Genomic DNA, 13,741 nt, shown 5'->3' with positions numbered 1-13,741 from the left:
TGTGTCTCTCATCTCTTATTCTCATTAAATAATTTCTTCTAAATCCTCTTTTATGTTCCTCTCCTTCACGAACATACTATTTTACCGTTTTCCTTATCATCGTCACGTCCTACCTAAGTGGGCAGAAAATGTGAAGAAACTTTCTGTGGCCAATTGGCTCTCTTAGGGAGCAGTGGCAGGCTGGATGGAAGGCCAAGGCAGGGAGAGTCAGAGCCGTGCACTTCACCCAGCCCACTCCCACCTTCTGATCCTGAGTGTTACCACTTGCCTGTAAGGTCGCTGAGAGCAACCCGGCTCAGCCCTAGAGTCACAGGCTGCGCTCACATCCCTCGTCCCCCTCACCTTCACTTAGCATCTGAGTCTTCCCCTTGACACTCAAGACTGCAGGTGAGGACTGTTCCTGGGTTTGGGTTTCTCTGGTGTTCCCCCGGGTCCACACACAGACGCTCAGATGACTGCAGATATTGGGCTGTTCCTGGGTTTCTCCGGGGTTCCCTCGTGTCCACACACAGATGCTCAGATGACTGCAGGTTGGTGACTGTTCCTGGGTCTGGGTTTCTCTGGTGTTCCCTTGTGTCCACACCGACACGCTCAGATGACTTAGTTCTCAGTTCAGGTAGAGAACCATTTTCGGCTTGGGTTTCTCTGGGTCCCCTCGTGTCCAAACACAGGATGTGCGTTTCTGGCCGAAGCGTCACAGAGACGATGCTTTGCGTTCCCCGAACAGGGGCCCAATCCCTTGGCTTGTACTCACCGTGATCATGTGATATCAGCCAGACTTCCCCGCTGCCAGGCCACTCTTTGCCCTTTTGTAATGAGTGAGAATGTCACGAGGGGACACTTTGAGACTGTAAAGAGTCTGCCCTCATCAGACCTTGAGCCGGCTCCCACGTGCACGGGTATTTCCTGGGTTACTTATTACTGTGAGGGCACCCGATGTTCACGCTGCCATCCACCTGCCTGCTGTTCCTCCAGAAGCATTCTCATCTCCCTGCTTATTTATGTCAGAACAGGCTCATGGATTCCTATTTTATTCAGTGGGTTACTGAATAACCCGTTACTATTTTCATTAATAGTAACATCGTTACGTTGTAAAGCAATCTTCCTCCAATTAAAGAATAAAAGTAGTAACATACTTGTTTTCATGTAAAAGTCTCTTCAGGTTTGACCAGCTTGAGCCGCTGCAAGCTGAGCCTACATCCTTTTGACATTATATCATTGGCCGAGCATTTCCTGTTTTCAGCCCATTCTGCAACTTTCCAGCTCCAGCCCTGGGATCTGCCATTTCCCCACGTCTGGCTCCTTGTGGTGGAGAATGCTACCTGGAAACTAACACCTGGGCTCACGGCACCACTGCATTTCCTGGTGGCTCAGATGATAAAGAGTCTGCCTGCAGTGCCGGAGACCTGGGTTCGATGCCTGGAAAGATCCCCCAGAGAAGGGAATGTCAAGCCACTCCAGGATTCTCGCCTGGGAAATCTCACGGGCAGAGGAGCCTGTCAGGCTATCACAGAGGGTCGGACACGACTTAGCACACACCGTGCACAGTACTCGCCTCGACGTCTGTCTGCGTGTGTTGAAACCATGACTGCCACCAGTATCTTCCACTTTAAATCAGCACCGAATGGTTCATTCTAGTCTTCTCTCTTTCCACATTCACGAATCCCTTCTTCGACTTGTGAAGCGGGGATTCCAATAGTGTCAGGTTATTTGCCATTTCAATCTGTCCTCTCTCAGTGACGAGTGTCCCGTTGCTACCGCTGCCCTCCTGAGCGGCTCCCCTCTCTCCGTGCTTTGGTTCTGATACTCCACTCTGGGTTGCCATCCACGCCCCACATAGACAGCCTGCTTAACCCATTTGGGTTCTGTACCAGGTGTCCCCAGGCACAGCTCCCTAGGGCTCTTGAAGACTAACTCAGACACAAGTGGCTCTGCAAGACGGCTGTGCACAGTCGCACAGGCTGTGCCCTGCACAACGCCAGGGATCAGCCTCTGCTTTCAACCTGCCACCTTGGACCATAGTTTCCTTTCCAGGCTTCTCGACTTTCTGCAGATATTTACTAACATAACAGCATGTATAAAGAGATATCTAAAACAGTGAACTCATGAGCTGTGTTTATTCTCAACCATCTGATAAATTTTTTTAATTAATAAAATTGTCCTCAAATCCTTTTCTTTCACTTACTTGGCCAATACTTACCAGGAAGCTGCTTTGCACTAAAATATGGATTTTAAAATTAAGATTTATTAGTATTTTCCCAAGTCCAGAGTTCCATGCTTCATTCATTCCCTGGAATCAAAACGTCTTCCAGGGTCAAGACCTTCAGTTTCTGGGGTATTTCCCTGAATGTACAAAAGTGAGAGAAATGGCTTTTGTCCACAACTAGTCACTCTGGTTGTTACCAGTAAAAGTCATTATTTACATACTTTCTCTAAGCAGCCAGTAAACAAAGTCTGTTCTTCTTCTTTTTTTTTTTTTTCACAGAAGCTTTTGTCTCTTATTTACTCCCCAAGTCACCCCACTCACTTCCTGGGGGTCGTGGTTTTAACCAAGCAAACCCCGGCGTGCTGGTTGCCACCATTGACAGCAGGGCCCTACGCCGCAGGCCCTTTCTGGGCCGTCCTGCTCCCAGGCTGGCTTCCTCTGCCCGCACTGCTCTTGGTGGCAGACCCAGCCCATCCCAGCTGCCCGAGTCTCTGCGTCGCAGCCCCGTTTGCAGGACACGTCTAGGATGGTAACTGCTTCCCCCCCACCCCCACCGCACCCTGACCTGCTCACAGGTTCATTCTCTGTTTCTGAACTGGCTGCACCTGCAGCCTCTGCAGGAGGGATGGAGACAGCACGCTTACCCAAGGGGGAGGGTGCGGTCACGGCATTTTTAGTGCTAACCATTTTTCTTTCTTTTATTTTCGCAGACTCTTGTAGGTTTTCTCTGTCTAATTTCATGTTGTCTGCAGGTGGAAACCATTTTCCTTCCTCTTTTTTGATCGGATGTCTTTTATTTCTTTTTCTTGCCTAATTGCTCTGACTAGGACTTCCAGTACTATGCTGAATAAAAGTGGTGAGAATGGACAACCTTTCTTGCTCCTGATCTTTGAGATAAAGCTTTCAGCGTTTCACCAATGAGTATGATGTTAGCTGTAGGCTTTTCATACCTGGCCTTTATTATGTTGAGATACAGTACCTCTGTACCTAGTTGGATGAGAATTTTTGTTGTAAAAGTATGTTGAATTTTGTCAAATGTTTGCTCTGCATCAATTGAGGTGACAATATTGTCTTTATCATTCATTTTTGCTAATGTGATGAATCACAATAATTAACCTGTCAATGTTTAGCCATTGTTGCATTACTGAAAAAACCCCACTTGATCATGGTGTGTAATCTATTCAAAGTATTCTTTAAATGACTTTGCTTGTATTTTACTGAGGATTTTTGCATCTGTATTAAGCTAGGATATTGGCCTGTGATTTCCTTTCTTGTAATGCCTTTTTCTGGTTTTGGTATCAGGGTAATGTTGGTCTCATAAAATCAATTTGGAAGCATTTCTTCCTGTTTGTATTTTTTGGAAGAGTCTGAGGAGGACTGGTGTTAATTCTTCTCTGAACGTCTGGTAGAATTCATCAGTGAAGCTATCTGATCTTTGTAGTCTCTATTTAATTCGTGTCTGGTCCGATCTTTATTTCCTTCCTTCTACTAAATTTGGGCTTAGTTTATTCTGCTTGAGATGTAAAGTTCCTTGAGGTGTAAAGTTCTTTGAGGTGTAAATTTAGTTGTTTACTTTAAATATTTCTTTTTTTAAATAGTTTAAGTTATGAAAGTATGGTAACACATTTACAGGAGACTTGGAAAACACAGAATAAAGTTACATGTAATTCACTGCATATTATGATTTTTAAAATTTTATTTATTTTTAATTGGAGGATAACTGCCTTATAATGTGGTGTTAGTTTCTGCCATTTATCAGCATGAATTGGCCATAGGTATACATATTTTTTCCAGTGGTCATGTATGGATGTGACAGTTGGACCATACAGAAAGCTGAGTGACGAAGAATTGATGCTTTTGAACTCTGGTGTTGGAGAATACTCTTGAGAGTCCCTTGGACTGCAAGGAGATCCAACCAGTCCATTCTAAAGGAGAGCAGCCTGAATGTTTATTGAAGGGACTGATGCTGAAGCTGAAATTCCAATACTTTGGCCACCTGATGCAAAGAGCTGACTCATTTGAAAAGCCACTGATGCTGGGAGGGATTGAGGGCAGGAGGAGAAGGGGATGACAGAGGATGAGATGGTTGGATGGCATCACCTACTCAATGGACATGGGTTGGGTGGACTCTGGGAGTTGGTGACGGACAGGGAGGCCTGGCATGCCGCGGTTCATGGGGTTGCAAAGAGTGGGACACGACTGAGCGACTGAACTGAACTGATACATTATGTCCCCTCCCTCTGGAACCTCCCTCCCACCTCCCACCCCATCGCACCCCTCCAGGTTGTCACAGAGCCCGGGATTTGAATTCCCTGCATCAGGCAGCAAATTCCCGCCAGCTGTCCTCACGTGTGGTGATGCACGGCTCCCTCCCCCGCGGCTTCCTCAGATGGCCCCGCCCTCTCCTTCCGCCCTCCGTGTCGCGGGCCTGTCGTCTGTGTCTCCGCCTCCATCGCTGCCCTGCACATAGGCGCGTCAGCACCACCTTCCTAGATCCCACATACGTGTGTGTATTAATATATACTATTTGTCTCTCTTTCTGATTCACTTCACTCGTGTACTAGGCTGTAAGTCCATCCGCCTCATTAGAACTGAGTCAAATGCAGCCCGTTTCATGGTTGAGTCCCATTCCGTTGTGTATATGTACCACAGCTTTCTTATCCATTTGTCTGTTGATGGCCATCTGGGTACAATTATTTTTAAAGCAGATAAATTAAGATTTTTAGTTGGAGTTTCAATATCAAGGACTCAAAGTTAATAGGATAACTGTACAGAGACGTAGAAGGATCTAGCAAGCCTGAGAAGCACTATGAACCAATTCAACATAATTAAGATTTACACAATTTTCATGCAGCAGTGGGATTCAAATTCTATTCGAGTTTCCACAGACTATAAACTGCTGCTGCTGCTGCTGCTAAGTCGCTTCAGTCGTGTCTGACTCTGTGCGACCCCATAGACAGCAGCCCACTAGGCTCCTCTGTCCCTGGGATTCTCCAGGCAAGAACACCAGAGTGGGTTGCCAATTCCTTCTCCAATGCATGAAAGTAAAAAGTGAAAGTGAAGTCACTCAGTCGTGCCCGACTCTTAGCGACCCCATGGACTGCAGCCTACCAGGCTCCTCCGTCCATGGGATTTTCCAGGCAAGAGTACTGGAGTGGGGTGCCATTGCCTTCTCCTAGACGATAAACTAGGAGACACTGAAACATATTCAGGGACATAAAACTAGGTGCAAAAAGCTCATGGTCTAAAGGCTGAAATCGTACAGTCTGTTCTCTTATCACTGGGAAATCATGTCTTTTTTCTTAATGCACATTTTGTTGCTATAAACTTCCCTCTTAGAGCCTCTCTTGCAAATCACGGACATTTCGGAATGCTGTGCTTCCATTTTCATTTTTCTCTAAACACTTTAAAATGTCTTTTTTTAAATTCTCCTTTGACCCATTCCTTGCTCAGTAGCCTGCTATTTAATCTCCATACATTTGTGAATCCTCCATTTCCTTCTTGTCATTGAGTTACAGTTCCATTTCACTGTGGTTGGAGAAGATAGTTGAGGCAACTCCAATCGTCTTAACTTGCTGACTTTTCCTGTGGATTTCTCTGTCCTGAAGCAGCTCCATGTGTACTTGAGAAGAACGTGTGTTCTGGTGCCACTGGACGAAATGGTCTATCGATATATAGATGTATATGTCCTTTGGGTCCACCAGGTCTAAGATGTAGTTTAAGTACAATATTCATTGATTGATTTTCTGTCCGGATGATCTATTTGTTGTTAAAAGTGAGGCATTGCTAGTGTTAATAGTATCAGTGCTGCCTGGTATTATTGTATTGTTCCCTATTTCTCCTTTCAGATCTGTTAATATCTGCTTTACGTATTTAGTTGTTCCATGTCAGATGCATAAGTAGTTACAGCTGTCATATCCTCTTGATAAACGGACTCCTTTATCATTATGTAACGACTCTTCTATCTCACTGAAATCTTTGGCTTGATGTCTATTTTTTCTGACATGTGTATATATAAAACCCTCTGTTTTTAAGTTTTCATTCACATGTAATATCTTTTTCTGTCCCTTCACTTTCACCCTACTTCTGTCCTTAAAGCTGAGATGAGTCTCTTAGAAGCAGCATACAGTTGGACCTTATTTTTCTTAATCCATTCAGTCACTCTGTCTTTCGATGGAAGAGTCTAATCCATTCACATTTAAAGTAACCATCAATGAATATGGACTTACTGCCATCACTCACTAATTATTTCCTGGTTGTTTTTTATTCCCTTGGGCCTTTACTCCTCTCTTGGTCTCTGTGCTCAGCCCGGGTGAACAGCCAGGTGAGTCCTTGCTCACCCGTTAAGAACTGCTTGGGTCTCAAGGGCACAGGTCCTGCTGACTTTCAGAGTGAGCTGATTTGGGGGCCTGGCCTTCCGATGGGAGTGTTGAAAGCTGGGGCACTAGATGTGGAATCTAACCCTTTTGCTCCTCGTGGGGAAGGTGGGAGGTGGGAGCTCCCTCCAGAGCGTATGGCCCAGGACCAAAGGCCAGAGGGTCTCGCCTTTCCTCCCAAATCAGAAGTGGGCATGTTCTCATTTACCTAAAGAACAGGCATCCCTCAGCCAGTCTCTGTACCCGTTTCCAAGGGAACGGCCCCCCGAGTAGCTGTGTCTCTGGTGTGCCTGCGAAAGAACGGGAGTTGGGAGTCTCCAACGTCCCCGCCTGTGCCGTCTCCTGCCCTGTGGTCTTTCTCAACCCGCTCCTGTGCCGGGGCGCTGGGAAACACTCCTGTGCTGGGGCATCAGGAAACACCTCCCACTCTGCAGACCTTGATCTTACTTCCTGCACATCCTGATTTTCTCAAATACACCTTGATGTTAGCAAAACGTTCGAATATCCTTCTGACTGAACTGGTAAAATGTAGGCTGAATGAATGCTACTCTTAGACAGATTCTTGGCTGATTGAATCACCATGTGCGACTAGAAAGAGGGAATCATTTTTTTCAGTGTGGAAACAGTTGATTAGTGACATGCTATGGGGTACCCTGATCTTTCACTCAGCATTAGTTTCAATCTGTGACTTGGATACAAGTAGGAAAGAAACGCATAGAATTTGCTGAATTGTAAGATCTGAGATGGGTGACTACTAGTGTAGATAATGCTCAAGATTCTATATTGTTTCATGTGGCTGGAATTCTGCACTGAAAGCAACAAGACACAGAGGAAAATGATAAACATGTGGGCTGCAGGCCGCAGTCTTCAATGATATCTGGTAGAGATACGATGTGAGTCACATATGTAGTCTAAATCTTTCTAGTAGTCACCCTTAAAAAGGTCAAAGGAAACTGGGAAAAGCAATCTTCAACATTTTTAATTCGAGGGACTTCCCTAGTGGTCCAGTGGTTAAGGCTTTGCCTTCCACTGCGGGGTGTGTCAGCTCAATCCCTGGTTGAGAAACGAAGCTCTCACATGCCTTGTGGCCAAAAAACCAAACTATAAAAGAGAAGCAGTAGTGTAACAAATTCAACAAAGCCTTAAAAAATGGTCCACATCAAAAAAAATATTTTTAAATTTATAACTCCAAAATATATCCAAAATATAATTATATATATTATATTATATATCCAAAATATAATTATTCCAACATGTAACCAATATAAAAATTAATGGAATATTTTATCATTTTTGTACTAAGTCTTCAAAAGCATATGTGCGTTGGATATTTATAGCACATCTCAATTCAGACTAACCACACTTCTGATGTTCCACTGCAAGTCAAGAAACCAATGTATGTAAAAGTTATCAAATAAATGTAACTGCTCAAATAAATATAAAGCAATTATCCTCCAATTAAAAATTGTTATTCAGTCGCTGAGTCGTATCCAATTCTTTGAGACCCTGTGGACTGCAGCATGCCAAGCTTCTCTGTCCTTCACTATCTCCCAGAATTTTTTCAAACTCGTGTCCAGTGAGTCGCTGATGCCGTCCAACCATCTCAGCCTCTGTCACCCCTCCTCCTCCCGCCTTCAATCTTTCCCAGTATCTGCTTTTTTTTTTTTTTCAGTGAGTCAGCTCTTCGCATCAGGTGGCCAAAGTACTGGAGCTTCAGCTTCAGCATCAGTCCTTCCAATGAATATTAAGGGTTGATTTCCTTTAGGATGGACTGGTTTGACCTCCTTGCTATCCAAGGGACTCTCAAGAGTCTTCTCCAACACCAGTTTGAAGGCATCAGTTCTTCAGCCCTCAGCCTTCTTCACTATCCAACTCTCTGCTGGATAGTAACTCTCTCACCAACTTTACTATCCAACATCTGCACATGCCTACTGGAAAAACCATAGCTTTGGCCAGACAGACCCTAAAAATAAATAAATTTTTTAAAATAATGATAAAAAATCATGAAAGTGAAAGTCGCTCAGTCGTGTCCGACTCTTTGCAACCCCAGGGACTGTGCAGTCCATGGAACTCTCCAGGCCAGAAGACTGCAGTGGGTAGCCGTTCCCTTCTCCAGGGGAATTTTCCCAACCCAGGGGTGGAACCCAGGTCTCCCGCAGATTTTTTACCAGCTGAGCCCCAAGGTCAGCCCAAGGGAAGAACATGTGACCGATCCCATGTTTAATGTAAGCCACTATAATAGGTAATCCAATCCTGGGTGATGCTAGTTATATGGTGTGTTAACTATCTATTGGCAAAACAACACTGTAAACCTCAGCACTGGAGCCTCAGTGGGACGTGACACTGGCTGCTTACTATTGCTCCCAGGCCTGCAGGCGAGCAAGGCAGCTCCCGACCCGGCCAGACAGCCGAGGTGGCTGAGCCACTCGCGCACCAGCCAGGAGGTCAGCCGCTGCTGCCGTGCAGAATGGCCTCAGCCGGGACAGCCTGTCCATATGTACCCGTGTGTTCTCTCGTCCTCCCCAGCGAGGCCCAAGCCGCCCCCGGGGACAGGGGCACCGCCAACAGTACGTCTCAGGCGCTGGGCTCAGAACGGCACTCCGTCCCTTCACCTCGTGCATCAAGGCAGGCTCACCGGTTGGGAAGACAAGTCTGCCTTCCGCGGGGGAGTGTGTGAGACCACATCACATCACTCCAGGGATGCTGGAGCCTGATGTCTGGGGGCGCTGGTGCCATCAGGCCCCCTCAGGCGCTGAGTCACAGGTGTCTGTGCTGAGCAGACAGGGGTCACTCCTTCCAGGCCTGGGCACCGGGGCTTAGGAGTGCCGGGCGGTGCGGTCGGGAAGGCCATATGGGCTGGGCCCCTTGGGCAGGACTTACGGGAAAGCTCTGTGTTCAGTTCCAAAGCAGGAAGACTGCGGACAACCCGAGAGCTGTCTTCAAACTGTAAAGCACAAACCTGGGGAAGGCAGAGTCTTGTTCTCAGTTCCCCAAAGAGTTTCTGAGGGTTAATTCTATGCCAGGAACTGGGCCGGATGCAGAGACAGAAGTAGAAGAAGGGAAGTTTCCGTAGATACCGGCTCACCCAGGAGAACTTTCTAATGAATGGAAAGAATCGGTACAGTCGGGTAACTCGCCTGCCGCAGGTGAGCGCTGAAGCTGGAGGCTGCATCAGGGGAGTCCCGTCCCCAGTGCGGGCCACGCGGCTCTCAGCTCTCGAGGTCAGCCACGCGTTTTGGCTGTTTGATTCACAGGGATCCTGCGGAACATGCTTCGTGCCCACAGACACATGCAGAGTGCTCCAACCAGACACGGACGACCAGGGTTAGAGGCAGCCCCACGTTACCTGGTGTCTCGTCCTTTGTTCTGCGGTGGGAAAGGGTGAAAAGGCACCGGAGGTCACGTGGGACGACGAGACAAACTGGAGGTGAGGTGGCTGCGGGTGCCGACCCCTGCAGTTCGCCCAGCCCCGAGACCGCAGCCCCGAGACACCGTCCCGCGTGCTGGGCTCCCGGTGCAGTCGCCGTGCTCCTGAGGCCGCGGAGGGCTTGGCGGGAGCGGCAAGGGCATCGCACCAACCTGCTCCTGTTTCCTGCAGATACAAGCGCCGGGAACCTGAGAGGAATTCACGGGACCTGCTGCGGATCCAAGGCGACCACAGCGGATGCCAGGGGAAGGACAGCGCTGGAGATGCGGTCACTTCAAGGTGGACCGTCTCCTTCCATCTCAGCAGAAGGAGTAAGGAGCCCTGAAGCAGGCCTCCTTGGTTCTCGGAAGCCACGCAAATGCAGGCCACGCTGGCAAGCTAGGGACACCTTGCCAGGGTGGCTCACCAAGGCTTCTCTTGGACTCTGGGTTTCCAGAACTCTGAGGCTCTGGGGAGAAGGGGCATAAATCGGTCTCAGGCTGGGGTGCCCCACGCTGAGGAGTAGCCGCAGCCTCACAGCCCCCCACCAGATGAGTCCAAGGCTCCCCACCCGCTCAGTGCCCTGGGGACAAAGTCAAGCCTGCAGGAGCTCAGGGAGTGCCCCACACTCGGCGAGGGCATCGCGCCCTTTGACAAGCCCTCTGGCCTGTGCACAGTCCTAGACCAACAGGGCAGGGCACCGGCTCTGCCCCACCTCGAGGCCTGCTCTCCAAGGCACAGAAGCAGGGACAACAGAAAACGCGCCTGCCCTTCCCGGGGAGGAGACGCATCCGAGCCCCCTTTCTCCTCAGCAGTGCCTCTGGGAGCAGCGCAGGCCATCACGGAGGAGCTCCCAGGATTCTCGCAGGCTGAACAGGGAGGGCCAGGGGCGGCAGCGGAAGCTGAGCTTCCTGCCAGCGTCCGGGAGACTGACCCGGACGTAGCTCTATTAACCAGCATGCAGATGGCAGAGTCTTAAGCGTTTGTCAGTGGCCCCCCAGGATTAATGGAGCCCTGATGAGCAGGTCTGCCCACTCCTGTGGAGTGAACGATCCCACTCTGGCCAGCGTCCAGCAGCCAAGCTGATGTCACTGAACGCAGGCCAGGGAAGAGCGCTGCAGCGCCTCCAGGTCAGCCGGCTGCAAGGCCACTGCCCACGGGGACTCAGCGAGCAGCAGGCAGGAAGAGGACGCCCTGGCTGACTTCACGGACACGGAGCTCCCGGCAAAACGATCAGCCGGGACTCAGCGACAGCTGGTGGGTCAGCAGTCAAGCAGAGGGGCATGGGGCAGAGACAGACTGGAAAGGACTCCGGGAACCTTTGGAGGGGAGGGAACATTTTCTGTTCTCACCATGGTTGTGGACACGCTGGTCACTGAAACAGTCCCGACCGTGAGTGCTTTCTGTTGGTGTTGTTCAGTTGCCAGGACATGTTGGACTCTATGTGACCCCATGGACGGCGACACGCCAGGCCCCCAGTCCCTCACCGTCTCCTGGAGTTTCTCCAAGCTCGTGTCCGTTGAATCCGTGATGCCATCCAACCATCTCATCCTCTGTCGCCCTCCGAATGTGTGTAAATTATATCTCAATAAAGTTGGCTTTGTAAAACATGATGCCCCTCCCCAGCAGGAGAGGTGTGTGCAGGCTGATTCGTAGGTCTGGGTCAGGGGTGGGGTTGAGTCTAATGCCCGTCATTCCAAGGCCCGTACGTCTGTCAGAGCGACTTAGCAAACTTGTCCCAGGCTCTCCCTGCCGGTTTCCAGTATCACTACTTCTAAGATCTGCTGGTAAAAGACTTCATTTTTTTGGCTCCAAAATCTCTGCAGGTGGTGACTGCAGCCAGGAAATTAAAAGACGCTTGCTCCTTGGAAGGAAAGCTATGACCAACCTAGACAGCATATTAAAAAGCAGGGACATTACTTTGCCAACAAAGGTCCGTCTAGTCAAAGCTATGGTTTTTCCAGTGGTCATGTATGGATGTGAGAGTTGGACCATAGAGAAAGCTGAGCGCCGAAGAATTGATGCTTTTGAACTGTGGTGTTGGAGAAGACTCTTGAGAATCCCTTGGACTGCCACGAGATCCAACCAGTCCATCCTAAAGGAAATTAGTCCTGAATATTCACTGGAAGCCCTAGTGGTACTTTCACAACTGTTCAAGTCAGGTCTGGATTCTGTTCGAAACCCTCCAGGGCGGCCCCGGCCCCAGCCTGCATCCTGACCAGGACCTACAGGGCTCTCCTGGGCCCCCATCCTTTCTCTCCCCCTCCAGGCTTTTTCTCCCCCCATTGTTAACACCCGGGACCCTGACATCCTGCCTTTTCCTGGAGTTTGCTCAGCACATCCCTGAGCCTTTATCCTTCAGACTTCTCTGCAAGGATGTGCCCTCCCCGGACAACTTCGGTGGACGCTCCCCACTGAGGTGCCCGCTCCAGGGAGAGACCACCTGCCCCCCTGGCCACCCACAGGGGCTCCAGCCCTGCTTCGTCTCCCCACGGGCCACATTTCCTGTCTGCGGCCCCCAGCGTGCTCGCCCCGCAGAGACGGAGCTGCTGTTTGGCTCCCGTGGACGCCTCCCCAGCGGCCAGGTGCTCCAGAAAGGCCTATGGGCCTGCCGAGTGAACGAGCGAGGGATGAAGTGACGGGCGTGGAAAATCTGAGGAGTGAGGGCTTCCAAAGCTTATCTTCTCAGGCATCCATCTTCAGACCTGAGCATCACCCGCCTCTCACCGCGGCACAGATGGGGGGACTCACCGCAATCTGGGGCGCAACGGCCTTGTGATCTGTCATCTCAAAAGGGGAAGAGGTTTCGACTTCAAAGAGAAAGCAGGCGGCCTTTATGTGGGACACTCACCAGAAGCACAGGGGGCCCGGCCACTTCCCTCACGCCTTCTCCCGCTGGACCCCTCGCCCACCACCCTGCTGGAGGGGATGCCAAACCATCCTGCCGGCTGGAGCTCCTCGCTCTGATGGGACACACGGATGCTCTGGCCAGCGGACAAACACCCCTCGAGGGACTGTTTGGAAGCTCACACTAGGCTGTGCTGAAGGTGCGCTCGTATTCATTTCCGTGGCGTTGGGCCTCCGCGGCCGCCTGCAGGCTTTCTCTCGCTGCAGTGAGCAGGCGCGCCCGTCTAACGGCAGCCTGCGGGCTTCTCGTCGCTGCTTTCTCTCCTTGCAGAGCACGGGCTCCAGGCACGCGGCCTTCAGCAGGTGCGGCTCCTGGAGTATTTGTGGCTGACAGACTAGGTCTTCCCAGACCCAGGACTGAACCCTTGTCTCCTGCCTTCGCAGGTGAAGTCTTTCCCGCTGGACCACCAGGGAAGCCCGGGCGACACGGCCTGTGCTTCTGCATTGCCTTTTAAGCCTGAAATTCTCCCTTGGTCAAACTATCAAAGACTACAAGCCTGGGACATGAGAGAAAGTAAAGGACCAGTGGGACCCTGGAGGATGGGACTGCAGTGAGCGGGGCCACTGGAGGCAGAGACGCCGAGACACAGGCTTTTTTAAAAAATTATTTATTTTTTACTGAAGGATAATCGCTTTACAGAATTTTGCTGTTTTCTGTCAAACCTCTACACGAATCAGCCATAGATATACATATATCCCCTCCCTTTTGAGCCTCCCTCTCATCTGCCCGGATGAGAATGTGATAGAGTTTACTAGACCGTGGATTTAGACTGGTATCTGAAGCTGGGCTCAGCTGGGAGCCCTGTGTAAGTCACGTCATCTCTCTGAGTGTGTGACGGAGGGCGG

At 49.9% G+C, this 13,741-nt stretch overlaps 1 long non-coding RNA gene across 1 annotated transcript; it reads left to right on the top strand.

Moving 5' to 3' along the window:
• The first annotated feature begins 2,539 nt into the window (after window positions 1-2,539).
• Window positions 2,540-11,601, top strand: LOC121820217 (uncharacterized). Its single transcript, XR_006060689.2, has 3 exons — window positions 2,540-9,728; window positions 9,837-10,009; window positions 10,181-11,601. It is a non-coding gene; the product is annotated as an uncharacterized LOC121820217 (long non-coding RNA).
• The last annotated feature ends 2,140 nt before the right edge of the window (window positions 11,602-13,741 follow it).

This window comes from Ovis aries, chromosome 8 (genome assembly GCF_016772045.2).
Source record: "Ovis aries strain OAR_USU_Benz2616 breed Rambouillet chromosome 8, ARS-UI_Ramb_v3.0, whole genome shotgun sequence".
Lineage (NCBI taxonomy): Eukaryota > Metazoa > Chordata > Mammalia > Artiodactyla > Bovidae > Ovis > Ovis aries.
This window is presented reverse-complemented; position numbering and strand designations above follow the sequence as displayed.